General features: G+C 42.4%; 1 protein-coding gene across 3 annotated transcripts in view; it reads left to right on the top strand.

Moving 5' to 3' along the window:
* Window positions 1-210: 210 nt before the first annotated feature.
* Window positions 211-21,834, top strand: part of GPD2 (glycerol-3-phosphate dehydrogenase 2) — a 140,855-nt gene continuing 119,231 nt past the window's right edge. For 2 of the 3 annotated variants that reach the window (XM_047721793.1, XM_047721796.1), the window contains exon 1: window positions 1,070-1,214. The gene's annotated coding sequence lies outside the window, so the exon portion shown is untranslated. Of the gene's footprint in view, window positions 542-1,069; window positions 1,215-21,834 lie in introns of those variants that run through there. The other variant, XM_047721795.1, reaches the window with a different exon arrangement.

Raw genomic sequence — 21,834 nt, forward strand, 5'->3', positions numbered from 1 at the left:
AAGGCCTTTCCAACCCTCCCCTGGGTATTTTTCAACACCAAGGTAGAAACCTTACTTGCAAAACTCCCAGAGGTTGTGGGAGGAAAGGTCTTAAAGAAATGGGGTCCGTTTGAACCCCATCTGCGTCCTCCCTGGGTCCATTTGGGCTTGCCTAGCCACTTGCAGTTCCAAGTGAGCTGGGCATGCTCAGTGGGCAGGGTCGGTTTTAGGGGGTGCATCTGGGAAGCCTGCTGCTCTGCGGCGGGGCTCTCCGCCTCCCCCCACCTGTATGAGGCTGGACCTGAGGAGCCAGTGCTCGGCATCCCACCTTCTGGTGCTTGGGCTTGGCCTTCCTTGCGAGTTCCCGCGCTGACATTCAGCGGGCAGGTCAGGAGGCCGAGCGCGCCTACAGGAGCGCGCGGGGAGAGCCCGAGCGAGGGCTTTGGGCTCTGACAGCCGGGTCCCAGGGGTCCACCCGTTTCCTAGAAGCGTTTCTAGGCCCAGGGAAGCCTTTCTGCTGAGGAAGGGAAGCCAGATTCGGGGGCGGGCGGCGAGAAATCAGGTAAGCCAGCCTGCCAGCATGCAGACGGTCAAGAGTCTCCTCTCTCCGGGACAGGTGGCGAGGGCGGCCCGCGTGGGGAGGGCAGAGGCAATCGGACACCTCCCCCATATTCCCCAGGCCTAGCCGAGCCCAGGCTTTCTTGTCTGCCAGGCGGCCGACAAGGCGGGGCGCAGGGCAGGAACCGCAGCCAGGGGCGAGGGCCCGCGCAATGGCGCGCCGCCGCCCCACCCGGCGGGACCCGCGGCCGCGTGTCCTCGTCCGGTCACGTTCATTGGGCGGCGGAGACCTCGATCGCTCGCCACCCGCTGGTTCGCGACGCTTCACCCCCTACCCCGGCCCCGGCTCCCGCCTCCACTTCCGTGTCTCCCCGCTGGGCCGGAGAAGCCTGGGCCCGAGGAATCCGGGCTGGATGCAGCGGTCGCGCCGCCCGGGCCAGCCCCTGGGGAGGGAGGAGGAGCAGGAGCGGGAGGAGGAAGTCGCCGGAGAGGCGGGGGTGCGGCGGCGCGGGGCGCGTTGGGTTACACTGGCTCGGGCTGCCGCGGAGTGACAGCCACGAGCGCCTCGCCGCGAGGATCAGGGCCGAGGGTCTGGTTCGGGGGGAGGCAGAGACTCCGCCCCACCCGTAGGAACTGTGCGCTCCTGCTCTCCCCTCGCGCGAGAGGATCAATCTCAGGTGTGTGCTTCCTGGGAGACCCCCTTTCCCCGCCCCCAGGGTCATAGGGGAGAGCGGTCCCTTTCCGACCCGCGTGAGTCCCCTAGGACTCCGGTGTAGGGTGGGGTGGTGGCGGGATTCTTGGGGGAAGATTGAGAATTTCTCCCCAACAGAAGGTGGCCTCGTTCTCAGGCAGAGTTCAGCTCTTTATATTTTGGAGGGCGGTGGGGTTAAGATACATTTTGGGCAAGCGTCGGTAGCTAATTGAAAGTTTCCTACAAACTTTTGGCTTGTGGGTGTCGCTCCTCTGATGAGAAGGACTGTTGCTCCCTTCTGAAGCAAGGGAGGGAAAGATTCTAGAACGGTGCTGAGGCTCACTTTTGAGAACTTTGGGTGCTGGAGTGTGACAGTTATAGGAGGAAATGGAAAGTGTACACCGATGTACTTAAAGCAGCCTCCTCTCTCCATGTAGTAGCGTCTCTGAGCAAAAATAGATTTGCAGAGTGCTTTGGCAGAAAGGTGTAGCCCTGTGAATGAAGTGTTGCTCTTACCACTTAGTTTCTAGACAGCCTTCCACCTTATGCGCACGAGGATTCACTCCCCAACCGCCTTCCTTAAGAGTTTCCAAGTAATTTACAAACACAAATTCTCAGTCTTAGTGACATGGGCCAACCCACACTGCACATCACATTATACGTATCATGGGAGGCAGTTATAGAAATAGCTAGCTAACAGTTAATTTAGTCGACTTATAAATAGTCTTGTATAAATAGTTGAGGGAAGGAAGGGTAAGTTACACCGTTTGTTGCTTTAAACAAAACTGTTAGAATTTTGCATATGTTTCAAGTTTAAGAGTTTGTGAAGTTTATTTTTGGACTGTGGAGGATAATGGCAATGGCCACACTGGGGCCAGGCACTTCCTGACTGCTCCCAGCTACTGTGATCTTGCCAGCTGTCCAGTGAGAGCTGGGTGCCATTGCCCAATGGATACTATACGCAACCTGGGGAACTTTATGATGTGGATGTTGAAACCACTCTGTGATCCTCATAAGGACATATATCAAGTTACAATGCTCCCTTGATTTTTAAAAATCAGCTTTTCAAATAAAGCATTACCTTGGTAAAAAGTGGATAAAATATGGAATTTTAGGTTTGACAGACAACATAGGTGGAGCTGTCCTGATTTCTCACATGGTCACTTTGTAAAGAAATTCTGAGCAGCATTAAAGTGCTACTTTTTCCCCCCTTTCGGGGGAGGGGTAGAGGGAGAGGGAAGAAATCTTAAGCAAACCTATGCCTAGTGCCTAGACAGACACAGGGCTCAGTCTCACAGCCCTGAGATCATGACCTGAGCCGGAATCAAGAGTCCGATGCTTAATCCACTGAGCCACCAAGGTTCCCCCTTCTCTCTGATTTATTAAAAGATGTATTGAGGGCTCAGTAATTGACAACAGGGCTACAGTTACCAGTTGTCATGGGTTTTACCCCCTCCTCCTTTAGTTCATGTAACTAATCTCATTAAAGCTATTTAAAAAGATTTGACTGTCGCTGTAAGTAAATCATATTGGCAAACTATTACAACTTTAAAATTATTCTGTTGGGTTGTTTTCTGTCTTTCATCCCTGGAAGGTAAATTCTGTGAGGAGGATTGGTCTGCTTCACTCGTGTTTCTATTCCTAATGTTTAAAGTGGTGACTAGCTTGTAATAAGTGCTCAATAAATATTTTCTCAATGAGTGACTGAACTGTGGGACAAACTCTAGCTGGGTGTAGTTGGGGGAAGAAAATAAGACCATGGCCTTAGGTAAGTTATGCAAACTCACCGAGCCTCAACTGTCTCATTGGCAAAATGTGGATAATAGAATATGATATAGCACATGTAAAACTGCTAGTGATGTTAGGTGGTAGACTTCAAAATATTATCTCCCTTCCTTCTTATATATTTTTCTTTATATATTGAAAAGGGAAAGACTTGGACAAAGAATAGATAATTTAGCTCCTGCAAATTGTGCATGAATTATCCAGGCATTATACCCTTTACTTTGTGTGTGTGTGATTGAGAGGGAAGGTGGCTAGTGGCAAGCCCTTATTATAGAAGGAAACTATTTTCCAGATGAGTATCTAATCCCCCCCCCCTTTTTTAAAGATTTATTTATTTGAGAAAGAGAGCATGTGAGCAAAAAAGCAGGAGGGGCAGAGGGAGAGAAAATCTCAAGCAGACTCCACGCTAAGTGCACAGCACATCAAGGGGCATGAGGTCATGCCCCTATCCAAATCCAAGAGTCAGATGCTTAACTGACTGCGCCACCCAGGCACCCTCTCCTCTTTCTTTTTTATTTATTTTATTTATTTATTTGTTAGAGAGAGAGAGAGAGAGAGAGAGAGAGCGCACACAAGCAGGCAGAATGGCAGGCAGAAGTGGAGAGAGACGCAGGCTCCCTGCCAAGCAAGGAGCCTGATGCAGGACTTGATCCCAGGACCCTGGGATCATGACCTGAGCTGAAGGCAGTGGCTTAACCAACTGAGCCACCTAGGCGTCCCACTTCTTTCTTTCTTTATTTTTTTAATGTGATGATGTTTCTGCTTAGGTTTTTCAAAACTTGGGTCATTCTGCTTGTCAACACCAGGATTCACTAGGTTGTTTAGTCCTGAAACAACACTTCAGAAAGAGCATTAGATATAAAACACACTTGGGGCACCTGGGTGGCACAGTCGGTTACGTGTCTGACTCTTGGTTTCGGCTCAGGTCATGATCTCAGGGTGGTGATCTCAGAGTCATGAGATCGAACCCTGAGTTGGGTTCTGCACTCAGCCTGGGGTCTTCTTGAGATTCTCTCTTCCTCTCCCCCTGCCCCTCCCAGTTGTACTCTCTCTCTCTCTCTCTCTCCAAAATAAATAAATAAATCTTTTAAACAACAACAAAAAAGAAAACATTCAATCTTGAACAACATGGGTTTGAACAGTGTGGGTTCACTTAGATGTGGAGTTTTTTTTTTCTTTTAATAAATACAGTATAGTATTGTAAACAATTTTCTTTTTCTTATGATTTTCTAAAAACATTTTCTTTTCTCTGGCTTACTTTACTATAATACAGTATATCATACATATAACATGCAAAATTTGTGATAATCCACTTTGTTTTCAGTGAAGCTTCTGGTCAACAAGAGTAGGCTATTAGTAGTTAAGTTTTTGAGGAGTCAAAAGTTATATGTGGATTTTCAACTATGCAGGGGGTCAGCACCTCTAACCCCTGCCTTGTTCAAAGGTCAACTGTATATTTAACACTTGGCTTCTTGAAGAAGTTTTCTTTAGGCTTGTGTAGCATTACAGAGTAGCAAGTGCTAGAAGAAGAAAAAGTATGGTCATCTTGCTTTTGAGAGAGTTAGAGTTTAACAAGGTAAAACAGTTAGACACCAGCATGAGATCTTGCATAATCATATGCCCATGGGTAGAATGTTGACTTCAACTGTGCGGTTATGCCAGGGAGATGTTAATATGGGCTCAAATAGTTGAGATAGTTTTGTGGTGAAGAGAATGTCATTTCAGCAACAGAGAGACCAATAGTTTCCTGAAGATTACAGCAAAGAGAGGTCATGATTGTATCAAGAATGTTCACTATTTTGTATTTCACTGCATTAAAAAGCCAGCACAATCCTTTGCTTTCAGACAATCCTATGTGGAAAAGTATTAAACCTAAAAACAGTAAAATTCTGGATGTGCACTAAATATTACTTTTCACTGTATCTCTGAGTTTTAAAGCTCAGGATTGGGGTTAGAAATTGTAACCCTTCATTTTTACCACTTCTACCACACTTACATAAAAATGTATAACATGGCATGACTGTTACATTATCCAGCTCTATCTAATGGGATATATTTCTCATCTGATGTTTCTGGGGAAAATTACTAATCATCAGGTGTGGGACCCCTACACCTGGCTAATTTCAGGACTGTTATTTTGGGAGATAAGGAAGGACTGAATGGAACTAAACTGAGAAGATTATTAATGTGTTTTAGATGCTAATTCAAATACTTAGATAATTCCATCAGGACTCATCCCCTTTGAGATAAGAAGAAATGGTAAATTGTGTCCTCAAGGAAGAAGCAGCTAAGGAAGGGAGTGTTGTACAGTTCCTTGTTGACTTGATGGGGGAAAGAAATGCAGGAAGGAGAGATGATTAGATTCAACTAATCTAATTATCAAAAGACAAGGGCTAAGGTGGCTGTAACCTAGGACATCTGTAGCAACTGTTTACTTTGAACATAAAGTTTTGTTCCTCTTGTATATACCCATCTGGCCTCAGTGGCCACTGGTGGATACAAAGTTAGTAAAAGACTTTCTAAGCATAAGTCTCCAAGTCATGGTGAGAGGACATCTCATTTGATAGCAAATTCTAGAAAACTCATTTTCAAAAAACAACCTCTCTGTTATGGTTTGTGGGGTCTGCTTTCCTCTCTATATTATAAAAACTTTTTATAGTAGAATGTAAGCAGGTAATCAAATATGAGCTTCCGCAGAGGACACACTACTCTGGTAGACCTCTTTCTGTATTATCTGACCAGGGATTGACCTCAGGAACTTTTAAGGAAGGGAAACATGGGAGCCTATGGTTTGCATACCTGAGAATGTTTAGGAACTGACTATGACCAGAGTTTGTCCAGAACTCTGATTTTATGTCCTGACATGAATGTGACCATGGGTTTTTGTTTATTTGTTTTTTCTTGTTTTCCAAGATTTTTGCCTTTTGTTGGAGGTTCTTAATGGCTCTTTGTCTTAAATATTTCTTCTTAGAGTATATCTGCGTTCTTTCCCATTTTTCAGTTGAAATTTTTATGTTGGTTCTTTCAAAATCAGATTTCTGATTTATGCAGCAGGTAAGACATGGTTTCTGATTTTAATGAGGTCAAGCTGTGGTTTTGTTAGTTCATTAAAATTAGGGGGAAGAAACTAATTAATAGAAAATCTTTCCTTCCTAACTAAAATTTATTGTGACATACATAATAACAAAATTTTAAAACTTTATTTGGGAAATTAAAAAAAAATTTTCTGACAAAATGAAATTGTTACTGATTTACTTTATTTTTTTAATAGTGAGATATGGGGCATCTCAGTGGCTCAGTCAATTAAGTGTCCAGCTCTTCATTCTGGCTCAGAGAGTAATCTTGGGGTCATGCAATCAAGCTCCATGTTTGGCTCTGTGCTCGGTGGGGAGTCTGCTTCTCTCTCTCCCACACACACACACTCTCTCTCTCTCCCACTCTAAAATAAATAAATCTTTGCAAAATTTTAAAAAACAGTGAGATTTGTTAGGGTGTTTTTAAACAACGACTTTAAATTTTTTAAGCCTCATATTCTTTAAATAGTGGTGTGTCCTCCCAACATGACTTGGAGACTTATGCTTAGAAAGTCTTTTACTAACCTTGTATCCACCAGTGGCCGCTAAGGCCAGATGCGTATATGCAAGAGGAACAAAAGTTTATGTTCAAAGTAAACAGTTTGGGAACATTTTAGTTAAGATTTTATGCCATTATTATTTCAGTAAGATACAATAAACTTCTAAATGTATTTGAAAAGTGATAAAAATAACATAGCTTATGGTATTAGGTTCTCAAAAGCCGTTCTCCTTTTATTTAAACTGGATAAAGAACATGTTTGTTGAATTGTGGTGATGTCAAAACTTCTTTGATCATTCCACTTTGCTCCACTCTTCCATGGGTTACTCTGATCTATTGGATCCAGTTCCAAATATTGTCTTTGAATTTACAAACCTCTCTAGTCATGCTCCAGTATTAAGGTTGTGTCCTTATCTTCCCTGGGATCCAGCCACACTGGACTACTTGGAATTCCCTAAATCTGTCTTCTTCCTACTGCTGTCCCTATACGCATGCTTTTCCTTCTACTTCACCTTTTTGAAATTCTGTCAGTCCTTGAATGTCCTGACCGTTGGCTTACCAGTATCATGGTGCTTTCTCTCACCGCTCCAGTCAGAAGTGTTTTGTACATTTCCTAAATCATTCAGTTGTTCTTTTTATGCCACTCTCAAGTCTCTCGTTTTCTCTTGTATAAGCTAATTATTTGAAAACGTGTATTATTTCCTTTTCTGCAGAATCTGCAGAATTTTCTGCAGTTTTCACGGAATCTTTAGAGCAAGAGCTGGATCTTACATAATTTGGTAGATTTCATGTGCTCAGCCCAGATGCCTTGCACAAGGGAACACCTAGGTAAACAGTTTTTTGAATGAATGATCACCTTATGTAATTCCCTTATCCTTTAGTTTCTCAGGAAGCATGTGATAGAAATGGGTTGGGTGCGATTGGAGAGCAGATAACATAGGCAGTTGTCTTCCAGATAATCAGTTGGACTGGATAATTCAAGCTTTCTGTTTTCCAGGCCTCCCCTTTTTCTTTACAGATTTGGCACTTTTGATAGCCCAAAACGCCATATTTAGGAGGAGGAAAGGAAATCTCTGCAGGTGAAGTGAAGTTATGAAAGCAATTCCTGAAGAAAATGAATCTGCAAAGGGAGAGTTTACTTAGTATCCACTGGTGGCTCCCTTCTTTTCACCAATTTCTCCCTTCTCTCTCACCTGCCCACCTAATCCAGTCTCTTAGAAAAAGAATCTGGAAAATTAACTCATAAAAAGAGGAGTGATAAAGCTAACTTGTTACTTTATCAGAAGACTCTGGATTCTGAAGGGACAAAACCTTGACTATGATTTATATAAGCTAGGAGAAAGAAACTTTGGGGAGCACTGGTTCCCTGAGCGTCCCTGAAGTCACTGTCTAAGCCACTTAGGTGTGGCTTTGGTCAGTTTCTGCACCTTTCAGTTTCTTCCTCTGTACAAGGAGGTGGGTTACGTGAATTTTAAGCCCATAAAAGCATGAAGTATTTTAGTACTCTTGTCTAAGGTGAGGCCGGCCTTGGTCAGTGGATTCTGTTCACTGCTGGACTCGATCTAACTTTTTCCCCAAGTCTGGGATCTCCTTACTCCCAGTCTCTCCAGATGTAGCATTCATATGTGGAGGATGCTGCATTCTCTGCATCTCCCTCCCTGGCTTATGCTCATAGGATCTGTTGCAACAAGTCTATTTCTCTTCCTTCTCTCATCATGTTTGCTATTATTAACCCCTTACCCCCATCCTAACACACCCTTAAGTAGCTGGGATATTTACCTAAAAAAATGTTTTCAGGGTGCCTGGATGGCTCAGTGGATTAAAGCATCTGTCTTCGGCTCAGGTTATGATCTCAGGGTCCTGGGGTCGAACCCCACATCGGGCTCTCTGCTCAGCAGGGAGCTTGCTTCCCCTTCTCTCTGCCTGTCTCTCTGCCTACTTGTGATTTCTGTCAAATAAACAAATAAAATCTTTAAAAAAATATATGTTTTCACAGAATTTTAAAATAGAAAAAGGGTTAGAGATCTAACCCAACTCCTTTTATTATGAATAATAAATAGTAACTACAAGTATCATTTACTGAGCAATCATCATTTCCTAGGCGCTGTGCTAAGCACTCGGCTTAAATTATTTCATATAGCAGCAGTGAACTGTTCTATCAGCGGGGAAACACAGTTCCAGAGAACTTAAGTGACTCACTCAAAGCCACGTAGTTATTTCCTCGTATGACTGAAACTCCCTTGAAAACTGTGTTAAGAAATAATAAAATCAAGGGATAATCCTTCCAGTATTTCTACTGGAGTGGTGATGTCAAAACTGCTTTGATCATTCCATTTTGCTCCACTCTTCCTGCTTTTTGTTGCTCTGGATTCCACTGCTTGACTCATTGAGCTTTGCCTTTTAACACTTCCACTTCCTAATATTTTACCCTGTGGCTTCAGAGTTTTCACCAGCGATGCTGAACTGGTTCAGAGATCAAATGCCTAGCACAGTATGCCTGCCTAAAATAGTACTCCTTTTTATGTGACATCTAGGAAACCATGATGTTGTGAATTAATATCAATGGATGCGGAAACAACCTGCAACTTGGTGGTAATCTGCTTTTCCCACTACTGCACCTGGGTGTGCGAATGCTACTGGGGAAAATGAACACAGTCATGCAAATTGGAGGTCACAAATTCATGTCCTCCATCGTCAGCCATGGGGCCGTTCTTTGATCTGTTTTTAGAAGACACCTTTTCCCCTTTTCCGCCATAGTTTACCAATCTTTAGCATTATCTTTGAGCCTTTTACCTGGCCTGTGCAATTTTTTTGTGCCAATGTACCATGGTATTTCAATACTTTATTAAAAATTAATATAATGGTCAAGAATAAATCTGATTTAAATACATAGGAAATATGCAAAGTTGTTTGGCCTCTTAATCGTTCATTCATTTGGTTATATTTCCCAAATGTTATGAAGCATCAAAGATTTCCAGATTTAAAAACCAAAGTTCCATTATTTTTCAGTATTTCAAGTCATTTTCTTATGTGTATTTCTGCCTGAATAGAATAAAATAAGATTAAATATGTTTTATAGTTAGAGCTGAGCTGATGAGCTTTAAATTTATCTATCTATCTATCTATCTATCTATTTATTTATTTATATTTAAATTCAAGTTAGTTAACATATAGTGTAGTATTGATTTCAGGAGTAGAATATAGTGATTCATCACCTACCTATAACACCCAGTTCTCATCCCGACAAGTGCCCTCCTTAATGTCCATCACCCACTTAGCCCGTCTGTCTCCCCTCCAGCAGCTCTCTGTTTGTTCTCTGTAGTTAAGAGTCTCTTAGTTTGCTTCCCTCTCTGTTTTTATCATATTTTATTTTCCTTCCCTCCCCCTGTGCTCTTCTGTTTTGTTTCTTAAATTCCACGTGAGTGAAATCATGTAATATTTGTCTTTCTCTGACTGAATTATTTCACTTAGCATAATACCCTCTAGCTCCATCCACATTGTTGCAAATGGCAAGGTTTCATTCTTTTTGATGGTTCAGTAATAGTCCCTGGTGTGTGTGTGTGTGTGTGTGTGTGTGTGTGTGTGTGTATACCATTCTTTCTTTCTTAGCTTTATTAACTTATTTGACAGAGAGGTACACATAGAGAACACAAGTAGGCAGAGCAGCAGGCAGAGGGAGAGGGAGAAACAGGTTCTCTGCGGAGCAGGAAGCCCGACACCGGGGCTCTACTCCAGGACCCTGGGATCATGACCTGTACTGAGGGTAGCTGCCCAACCAATTGAACCACCCAGGTACCCTTATATACCACATTTTCTTTATCCATTCATCAGTTGATGGACATTTGGACTCTTTCCATAGTTTGGCTATTGTTGATAGTGCTGCTATAAATATTGGGGTGCATGCAACCCTTCAAATCACCATTTTTGTATGCTTTGGATAAATACCTAGTACTCCAATTGCTGGGTCAGAGGGTAATTGTATTTTTAACTTTTTGAGGAACCTCCATACTGTTCTTCAGAGTGGCGATGCTAACAGCCACTTACTGTGGCTCCCACCAACAGTGTAAGAGGGTTTCCCCTTTCTCCACATTCTCGCTAACATCTATCATTCCCTGTTGTTAATTTCAGCCATTCTGACAGGTGTGAGGTGGTATCTCATCACGGTTTAGATTTGCATTTCCCTGATGATGAGTGAGGTTGAGCATCTTTTCATGTGTCTCTTAGCCATCTGGATGTCTTCTTTGGAAAAGCGTCAGTTCATGTCTTCTGCCCATTTCTTAACTGGATTGTTTTTTGTTTTGTTTTGGTTTTTTTGGTATTGAGTTTGGTAAGTTCTTTATAGATTTTTGGATAATAACCCTTTATCAGATACGTCATTTGCAGATATCTTCTCTTAGTCCATTGGTTGTCTTTTAGTTTTGTTGATTATTTCCTTTGCCATACAAAAGCTTTTTACCTTGATGAAGTCCCAGTAGTTCATTTTTGCTTTTGTTTCCCTTGCCTCTGGAAAAAAGTCAATTTCTTCATCAGATAATTGTTAGTAGTTAGGGCAAACTAAATTGTTGAGGGATCTGAGAGTACATAAAAGCACATATGTGACAGATGTTTATTTCTTGGTCATATCATACTCTTGGTTGGCGAATGACTTCATGATTTAGACACCCTGGAACCTTTCAATGATTTTGCCATTCCTTAGAGCTTTATTTTCAACTTTATCCAGTTAGTGGAAGGAGAAAGAGAAGAAGTGTATCTACTTTCTAAACACTTGGTGTTGCAACGAATGCATCAGTTCCTCAGACATACCAGTGGCCAGAATTCAGGTACACAACAAAGGGAGATTGGAAGATGTAGTGTAGCTGGGAGCCAAAGAGACTGTGTGTTTTTGGTGAAGCTGTTCTCTTCACAGTGCTTTGCATCTTATTTTTTTTTTTAAAGATTTTATTTATTTATTTGACAGAGAGAGATCACAAGCAGGCAGAGAGGCAGGCAGAGAGAGAGGAGGAAGCAGGCTCCCCGCTGAGCAGAGAGCCCGATGCGGGGCTCGATCCCAGGACCCTGAGATCATGACCTGAGCCGAAGGCAGCGGCTTAACCCACTGAGCCACCCAGGCGCCCCTCAAAATGTTTTTAAAAGGAGATGTTTCTGCTGTGTCAGTTATAGAGATTACATTTAGTGAAATGAGACCATTTGTGATTTTGACAATTTGACATATACTTTAAGTAGAGCGAGGCTGGGGCAGAAGCTTATTTAATTGAGTTGTGGAAGCAGAGACAGTTCTTACAACTCTTTCAAAAATTTTTGTTGTGAAGAAACACAGAGGGGTGGAAAAGTTCTTAGAAGAGATATTGTCTTAGGACCAGAAAGTAATAGAATGCATTTATGTAGAGAGGAAATGATGGAATAATTAAGTAGAGAGGAAAAATGGATGAAGGCAGGGGAGAGTGATGGGTAATAATTAGAGTACAATTCCTGAAGAGCCAGGACGGGAGGAAATCCAGGGCACAAATGTAGAGGTTAGTCCTTACTAGGAACAGGGACATTTCATTTACAGTAAAAGGAAGGATTGTAGAAAGAATGGGTACAGTGGCTGATATGTCATGGTTTGGGGGTGGGAAGTTCTTCCCTAATTGCTTCTACTTTCATAACAAAGTGTGAAGTTGGGGTAGAGAGAGGTAAAACAGATTTTGGAAAAGAAGAAATAGCTATTTTAAAACATTCTGGGAAATATAATAGTATTGCTGACCAATGTAGATTTTTGCAGCCATGAATTTGAATTGAGCCTGGCTGGGGTTGTGTTTTGTGCCAGGCAGTTTCTTCAGCTGTTAGGTGGAGGTGTGGAGCAGGAAGATCGTTGGGTTTAACCAACTTGAGGATCTGCCAGGTAAGAATCAGGAAGAGAGGAACAAGTACTCACTTACAAGGGAGAGGTTCCAATGATGGACTTTGAACCCAAGCTGGGCAGAAAGAGAAGTGAGGGTGTAACTGACAGTGGAAAAATGGAAGGGTCAATGGACTGGAAAGCCAGATAATGCCAACAAGATGTTGGGATGGAAATACCAGAATAGATGAGCTGGAGACAGAGAAGGTAGTGGTTACAGTGTGGGATGCTTGAAGCTGATGTCTCCAAGCTGGTGCAAGTAATCGTGAAGCCAAATCCAGGGTTATGGCAGGGAGGGTCATGGCTGAGGCAGCATCAAAGAGATCATCAGAGGTGCGGTGATGTAGGAATCCGGGCTTCCATGTAGATGCAGAAGACAGCAACGATGAGGACACTTATGTCTGGAAAGGAAACAGCCAGGTGCTTAGGTGCAGTAGATGGGGGAGCCACAGCAAGAAGGGGTAGTAGGTGATAAAATCTAAGGACATGAACTTCAAAATAGGTAAGATTTGAATAAGGACAGGGAACTTGGAAGGTGAGCTGGATGGACATTTAGTTCATCTGCAGACTAGGGGATTTTTGAGATTGGATCAAATTTTTTACAACTTAAATGGAAGGAGCCTAACTTTTCTAAGCCTTAGGTCTGGAGCAGCCTCCTGGGGGCCTTTGAGGAAGATAGACATTAACTCTTTAATCACTTAATCATTGGAATGTCCCAGGAAAGGGGCTAGTTATCACCCAGTTCAAAGGTGTTTGATATTTTAGCCTTAGGTACAGCCATTCCTGTTTATACTGGTGGAATATCAGACTTAATTGTGAGGGTATTAACAGTCACTTCTTGACGGGATGCTAAGAAAATGGTGTTAACTGGCTTCAGCCTTCAAAGTTCAGGTTAAATCTTGCCTTCTCCAAGTTTTTAGAACCTTCAGAGGAGGGGGCATTGTGGTGTGTGCTGAGGGTAGAGTTTGAGTTCAAGAGACAATGAGAAGGAAGAAGGGCTGAGAAGGTGAGAAATGGGGCAGACTGGGCTTCTGGTGATGAGCAAGAAAAATAGAGGATTGTGCAGCATGCTAGGATTGGTTGGTCTCCTTGGTGTCTCAGGGGAGGCTGGGTGCAGACTGTGTGGCAAGCGTAAGCAAAAGCCTCCTCAGAGTATCTGTAGGCATCTCGTGATGGCTCAGTGGCCAGTTGGGGACAAAGGCCTCCTTGGGGACTGCTTACAAGTGGCTGGAAGCATCAGGGGCTCTGAGGGCCTCTTCAAGCCCAGATGGTGGTGTAATGCCTGGGGAAGTGCCTTCCATTATGTGGCAGAAGCTAAAGAGTGCTGCTTCGGGGGGCAACCATTTTAGCAATTTTTCCTCCAAAGCATATTCAGACTCTGTACTTTCCACTCCATGGTCACTGTCTTTGGTTTAATTTGGACCCTTAGGAGTTCGTGTCTGGATATTCACATCCAGTATCCTGATGTCCTGCTCCCAGGATTTCCCTGCTCCCAGACTTATGTCCTTTTACGTTATCTCCAAACACTCCTTCAGGGAGAAGGAGTGTTTTAAATTCAAATGTGATTCTATCTAAGCCTACTAGGAATGTTGTTAAGGATTCATATAACATGTATAGATTGACAAGCATACTCTTTATAATGGAGTATGCAACCAATAAAAATGCTTAAAAGCCTTCCTTGGCAATCTGTTGCCTACTGGAAAATAGCCAAAATCCTTTGAGTGACATGTAAGATCTCCAGAGATGCCCCCCTGCTTGTCCATATGGTCTCCTCACCTCCTCACTTAGGATTCCTGCATATTGCCCTGTGCTCTAGGCATACCACACCCCCTTATTCTTGAAAATTTAGTAGTCATTTGTACCATCATATCTTTGCTCATGTTCACCTGAGACCTGGTGAACCTTCAACATTTGAGTTAATTATTGCTTTCTATACAGCCTTCCCTGATGATATTCCCTACCATGAGTAATGACTCACCTAGCCCCTTGTCCAAGCCTTACTGGTATCACTGGTATTTGTTTTAGAATCTTCTTCTCTAAGCTCTGCATTCCTTAAAGGCAGAAACCATAAATGATGCATCTTTATTTACTCACAGTTTAATATACTAGGTGCCCAATGAATGTTTGTTGAATAAATGAAAATTCAGTACCTGTATGAGTTTACATATTGCCTTTCTGTTGTGAAATCTACATTATATTTTCCTGTATCCTTTTTTGCTTTCCTTCAGCGGTGGAGGCGAATTTTTAGATGAAGCAGAAGGTGAATGCACAAGAGAACTGGTGGCTGTGTGGTTAGTTAGGATGGGAGGAAGATGTCATCCTGTGTTCTTTTTCTTTTATGCGGTGAATCTTGTTTCCTTAAGTTATCCAGTGATTTTGTTCACCACTGTCATCGTTTTGCACCAGGTTGTAATTATTAATGTTTTTAGTTGCACACTCCAAGGAATACGGACACCAAACCAACTCGGTTTTGTGGTAGTGTTTAAGCATGGTTGGTCAGGCAGTTTCCAGTGCCCACTTGCAACTTCGCAATTGGTATGTGGAGCCTTTGAGAGCCTTGATTAAAATGCCCAGTTCCTTCTGGGCCTCTCCAAACCTTGGTTTCCTTCATCCTAGCAAAGTAACTGATTACTTACACATAACAAAGAAACAAGAGAATGTAAACCAGACATCAAGAGTAAAAGCCTATTGAGTAAAGGGTGGGAAGGGCACATGTGAAGTGTGAGGTGAGGTGGTGTCACTCCTGAGTGTAGACGGGAAGGAATGGTGGAGGGGGGCACAGCAAAGGTGCATAGAAGGGCAGTGGAGGAGTCTCAGGGGGATGGAGGGGATTCTGTGTGCATGAGTAAATGTGGTTCAGGGAGTTCAGTGGGCTGTTGAGCATGGCTGGTGTGCATTGAATAAGTGACCAAAAAAACCTGAACCCTTTCCCCAAGCTCTTGCTGTAAGGTTAACCAAAATTATGGTACATATTTTTACATCCTGAAATCCAGACCATCATCCTAGAAGGAATACATTCTTGAGAAATATCTCCTTCCTTCCTTCCTTCCTTCCTTCCTTTCATTCATTCATTCTTTCTTTCATTCTCTCTCTCTTTCAAGATTTTATTTATTTATTTGAGAGAGGGCACAAGCAAGAGAACACACGCAGGGGGAGCAGCAGAGTGAGAGGGAGAAGCAGGCTCCCCGCTGAGCAGGGAGCCTGATTTGAGCCTGATCCCAGGACCCTGGGATCGTGACCTGAGCTGAAGGCAGACCCTTAACTGACTGAGCCACCCAGGCACCCTGAAATATCTTTATTCTTTGAAAAAATATTAGACTCTGAGATTGTTGTGATAGAATTTTGCTTTATATTAGTATTTTCTGTGAGGTAGATGGTGTTCAGGGTTTGTGATAGGGCCAGAAAGCAATTTCTCACCTCCCTGAACTAAATGTGAATACCAAGAAGTATTCTGAATAGAGGACAAAAAAACACTCTTGTGTTTTGGGCCAAAGTTGACTTGGGTTAACTCAGTGACTTGGGTTAACTCAGGTCACAAACCTTTGATCAGGCCCCTTCCGGGGAATGTTCTAAATGCGTGAACTGAAGGACTGGGAAGAGCTGTAAGAACACAGGACTCTATGTGATTGGAGCCTGATCTAAATGGAAGAGCCTCTGCCCCACTGTGGCCTCTGTAACAGGTAACCCTTGGCCTGGAATTAGATCTGCGTTAGGTGCTAGGCTTTAGAGGGTTTTATTTTTGATAGAACACTTAACAAATATCAAGATGCCTTCTATTCAAGGGCACGTTTATCTTGGGAAGAGATGCTAGAGATGTCGGAAGAGGCCTATCTACAGTGTTTTCAGGGAAGTGATGGGATTCATTTCCCTAGTCTTTGAGTCTTAAGTGCATTTGCTTGGTCAGAGTCAAGTGCTGCTTAGGTCACAGCAGGGGGATGACCCCGTGTAGACTGGCTGTTTTTGTCCTCTCCTCTAACCAGTCTTCTCTGTCACTCCAATTTGGCCTTGCACATGTGGGAGCCCATTGTAGGTGCTCAGTAATATTATGTATTAGCAAGTGAGAGTTGTTGGTCATACATGTATTTTTAGATCTCACTTACATTATCTCAATTCTTAATCTAACTCGTGATATAGATGAGATTTTTATGGATGAGAAGGTAAGGCTTGCAGTCAGGCACACATCTAGGAAGTGGCTCAGTTGGAATTCAGATCAGTCAGTGCTCTCTGATTCAATGTCTCCGATGGCCCTGACACCAACTGCCTTCTGCAGAGAATATTCTCTTGACTGGTCAGCAACAGCATTTGTATATGCCAAGGACAGCACCCTGTCACTAGAAGGACACAGGACACAGGGCATTAGCGGTATTCCTGCATGTGGCCACTGAATTGTCACAGGGTGGGGAGCGGTGGGGAAGGTTGGCCCCGGAGGTCCTTTCTCTGTGTCTGTAGCCTTCCTTCAGGGCCTGGCACCATGGAGCCCCCCAACGGGTGTGTTGTTGGCCCTGGGGCACACCAAGTTCCAACATTAGGATCAGCTTTGCAGTCATTGGCTTGATGAGTTGCTGGGATTTCTGATGTTGTGTTAAACTTTAAATCCTTGAGAGGATATACTATGAAATAACTAAAAATTCAAGACTAGTTTAGGTGTAGTTTCACTCAGGCTTAAATAGTTATGGTGTCAGACGATTAAGACAGATTCATTCTAGTTAGGGTGGAGACTGTTCTTCAGAATAAGGTAGATAATCCTGTGACAGTATACAGTTGTTGCTTCAAGATTCCTAATTGTAGGGGCGCCTGGGTGGCTCAGTGGGTTAAGTCGCTGCCTTCGGCTCAGGTCATGATCTCAGGGTCCTGGGATCGAGTCCCGCATCGGGCTCTCTGCTCAGCAGGGAACCTGCTCCCTCCTCTCTCTCCACCTGCCTCTCTCTCTACTTGTGATCTCTCTCTGTCAAATAAATAAATAAAATCTTTAAAAAAAAAAAAAAGATTCCTAATTGTAAAGGCGAAGTATTTTTTTCTTTTCTTTCTTTTTTTTAAAGATTTTTTAATTTTATTTATTTGACAGAGAGAGATCACAAGTAGACAGAGAGGCAGGCAGAGAGAGAGAGAGAGAGAAGCAGGCACCCTGCTGAGCAGAGAGCCCGATGCGGGACTCGATCCCAGGACCCTGAGATCATGACCTGAGCCTAAGGCAGCGGCTTAATCCACTGAGCCACCCAGGTGCCCCATTTTTTTCTTTTCTTTGTCTGGGTCTTTTACTCTCTAGTTCATTAAAGATGAGAAAAGTTGTGTAACACAAAAATCACTCAAGTAATGATCAGATGATATGGGATTTAGTCAAATGTCAGCTTTCTGTCTGCCTGGTGCTCTTTAGAGTTCTCTTTCTTTCTCTCTCCCTCCCCTCCCCTCCCCTCCCTTCCTCTCCCCTCTCCTCTCCTCTCCTTCCTACGCTTCCCTTCCCTTCCTTCCTTCCTCTTTCACATATACAGTTTTATTTCTTAATAGAAGAATAATACATGTCCATCTTAGAAATTTTGAAAATGGTGCACACAAGGAAGAAAAGTAAAAAATGACTTGCAACTCTCCCATTCAGAGATGAGAATGTAAACATGTTTGGATATATCCTTCTAGTCTTTGTGTGTGTGTGTGCACACACATGTGCACACATATACTTTATTTTTTCACACTTATACTTTTTTTACCTTTTATTTCAATTTTTTATTCACATTTTAGTTAACATATATAGTAAAATTGGTTTCAGGTGTAGAATGTAGTGATTCATCACTTAAATACCACACCCAGTGCTCATCACAAGTGCCCTCCTTAATGCCTGTGACCCATTTAGAGCATCTCCCCTCCATCAACCCTCAGTTTGTTCTCTATAGTTAAGAGTCTCTAATGGTGTGTCTCCCTCTCTGTTTTCATCTTATATTATTTTTCCTTCCCTTCCCCTATGTTCATTGTGTGTTTCTTAAATTCCACATGAATGAAATCATATTTGTCCGTCTCTGACTGACTTCTTTCACTTAGCGTAATACCCTCTAGCTCCACCCACGTTGTTGCAAATGGCAAGATTTCATTCTTTTTGATGGTTCAGTAATGGTTATACACACACACACACACACACACACACACACACACACATATATATATATGTATATATATGTATATATATACCACATCCTCTTTATCCTGTTTATCCATTCGTCAGTCGATGGACATTTGGGCTCTTTCCATAGTTTGGCTATTGTTGAAAGTGCTGCTATAAACATTGGGGTGCATGCACCCCTTCAAATCAGGATTTTTTAATTCTTTAAAAATAGAATTTTTAAATTCTTTAGATAAATACCTAGTAGTGCAATTGCTGGGTCATGTGGTAATTCTATTTTTGAGGAACCTCCATACTGTTTCACAGAGTGGCTGCACCAGTTTACATTCCCACCACAGTGTAAGAAGGATCCCCTTTCTCTGCATCCTCACCAACATCTTTTGTTTCCTGAGCTGTTAATTTTAGCTGATCCGATAGATGTGGGGTGATAGCTCATGGTGGTTTAGATTTTTATTTCCATGATGATGAGTGAACTTGAGCATTTTCATGTGTGTGTTAGCCATCTGAATGTCTACTTTGGGAAAGTGTCTGTCTATTCATGTCTTCTGCCCATTTCTTAACTGGATTGTTTGTTTTTTTGGTGTTGAGTTTGACAAGTTCCTTATAGATTTTGGACACTAACCCTTTATCAGGTATGTCATTTGCAAATATCTTCTTCCACTCCATTGGTCATCTTTTAGTTTTGTTGATTATTTCCTTTGCTGTGCAGAAGCTTTTTATCTTGATGAAGTCCCAATAGTTCATTATTGCCTTTGTTTTCCTTGCCTCTGGAGACATGTCTACTAAGAAGTTGCTGCAGCGGAGGTCACAGAGGTTGCTGCCTGTGTTCTGCTCTAGGATTTTGATAGTTTCCTGTCTCACACTTAGGTCTTTCATCCAATGGTCCAGTTTCATTTTTCTGAATGTGGCTGTGCAATTTTCCCAACACCATTTGTTGAAGAGACTATCTTTTTTCCACTGGATACTCTTTCCTGCTTTGTCAAAGATTAATTGACCATAAAGTCCAGGGTCCATTTCTGGGTTTTCTATTCTGCTCCATTGATCATGTGTCTCTTTTGGTGCCAGTACCATACTGACTTATACTGTCTTGATGACTATAGCTTTATAATATATCTTAAAGTCTGAAATTGTGATGCATCCAGCTTTTCTTTTCTTTCTCTTTTTTTAAATGATTTTATTTATTTTGAGAGAGAGAGAGCAAGAGTGAGAGAGAGCAAGCAGGCAAGGGACAGAGATAGAGCGAGAGAGAGCTTCTCAAGCAGACTCCATCAGAGTCCAGAGCCCTATATGGGGCTTGATCTCATGACCCTGAGATCATGACCTAAGCCAAAATCAAGAGTCAGGCACTTAACCGACTGAGCCACCCAGGTGCTCCTGGCTTTTGTTCCTAAGATTGCTTTGGCTATTCGGAGTTCTTTGGGTGCCATACAAATTTTAGGATTATTTTTTTCTAGTTATGTGAAAAATGCTGGTGGAATTTTGATAGGAGTGCATTAAATGTGTAAATTGCTTTAGGCCCTATGGACATTTTAATATTTTCCTTCCAATTCATGAGCTTGAAAAGTTTTCCTGTTTCTTTGTGCCCTCTTAAGTTTCTTTCATAAGTGTTTCATCATTTTCAGGGTGTAGATATTTTACTTCTTTGGTTAGGTTTATTCTTAGGTATCTTATGGCTCTTGGTGCAGTTGTAAGTGGGATCAATTCCTTGATTCCTCTTTCTGCTGCTTCATTATTGGTGTATAGAAATGCAACAGATTTCTGTATGTTGATTTTATATCCTGTGACTTTGCTGACTTTGTGTATCAGTTACAGCAATTTTTTTGTGGAGTCTTTCAGGTTTTGTACATACAATATCATGTCATCTGAGAATAGTGAAGATCTGACTTCTTCCTTGCCAGTTTGGATGCCTTTTATTTCTTTTTGTTGTCTGATTGTGGAGGCTAGGACTTCCAGTACTATATAAAATAACAATGGTAAGAATGGACATTCTTTTCTTGTTCCTGACTTTGGAGGATGATATTAGCTGTCACACAAGTACTTTAAAACAGAAATACAGACACCCACACAGAAATTCTGTTATATCTACTTTTTTCTCTTCATAATTAATTTTTATTTGTCTATTACCCTATCTCTATCCAGAGTGTAATTTAACCCAGAAAGAATTAATTTCTAAGCAATGAAGAAATTCTAGAATGTTTAACTTATTTAAGCTGTCCTCTTATATCTAGAATTTTCTTCAGTTTATTATAATTATTACCAGCATAAACATGTTGTGTTTTCAAGTCATAGTGGGGTAAAAGGATGTTGATGGCAGTCATTCGGTTGGCATGGTGAGTGATCTTCTCCCATTTTCCAGTATGGATGGGGAAAATGGCAGGAGGCCCTAGAGAGCAATAGGGCCAGAGTTATGGGATCTAGCAGTGCCATGAAAAAGGAATGTACAGACAATGTCAGTCTTCTGTGTGGGGAAATTGAAGTCCAGAAAAGTCAGGTGGCTTTATTCAGGCTGAGATTGTCATAGGGTTGGGGCATGACTTGGGTTGCTAAGTGCCCATTCTGTGATTGCCCCAGAGCCCTCAGCTGCCCCAGTCTGGGGAAAAAAAAACAAAAACATGCTGCTGGCAGATGCCAAACTAATGACCCAGGGGTTGGCATAAGTGCACTGGGTGAGGTCAGGCCTGAAGCTCGCTGCGTTGATGTCGGAACCTGGAGTTTTGACAGGAATCCTATTATAAATGGTATTTTGTGAGTCCCTTGCCTTCTGACTGCCTCATGGTAAGAACACAGGCTCAACCTATGGACTAAATTTTTTGGATTAACTTTGGGTTACGCTTAACATTATCTCAAAATTTATGGTTGAGAAGAGGCTGTTGAGCATAAATTGCTAACGTGCTCTGCTGATTTCCATCCACTGTGAGATTTGACTGACAACAGTGCGAGCCTAGCCCACTGGGGTCTGGTGAATTACATCTGCTCAGCCAGAGTGTTTCTTGAGCTGGAATTGAAATGCATGGCCCTTTAGTTTCCAGTGTGATGCCAACACTCAGACAATTGACTTTTGCTCTTCAGTCTCCAGCAGAGGGAATATTATGAAATAAAATGGGAAGAGGCCAGGCATCCTCAAGATTTAAATCCATAAACATAAATAACTGTAATTAATCATATACCATCTCTCTTGTCTATTAAACCTATACTCAGTGGGTCAGTAAGTTTCACAGAGCTCTTTAGCTTCCCGCCTGTGGTTGGTGATAAATATCCCGG

Source organism: Lutra lutra, chromosome 3 (genome assembly GCF_902655055.1).
Source record: "Lutra lutra chromosome 3, mLutLut1.2, whole genome shotgun sequence".
In the NCBI taxonomy this organism is placed as follows: domain Eukaryota; kingdom Metazoa; phylum Chordata; class Mammalia; order Carnivora; family Mustelidae; genus Lutra; species Lutra lutra.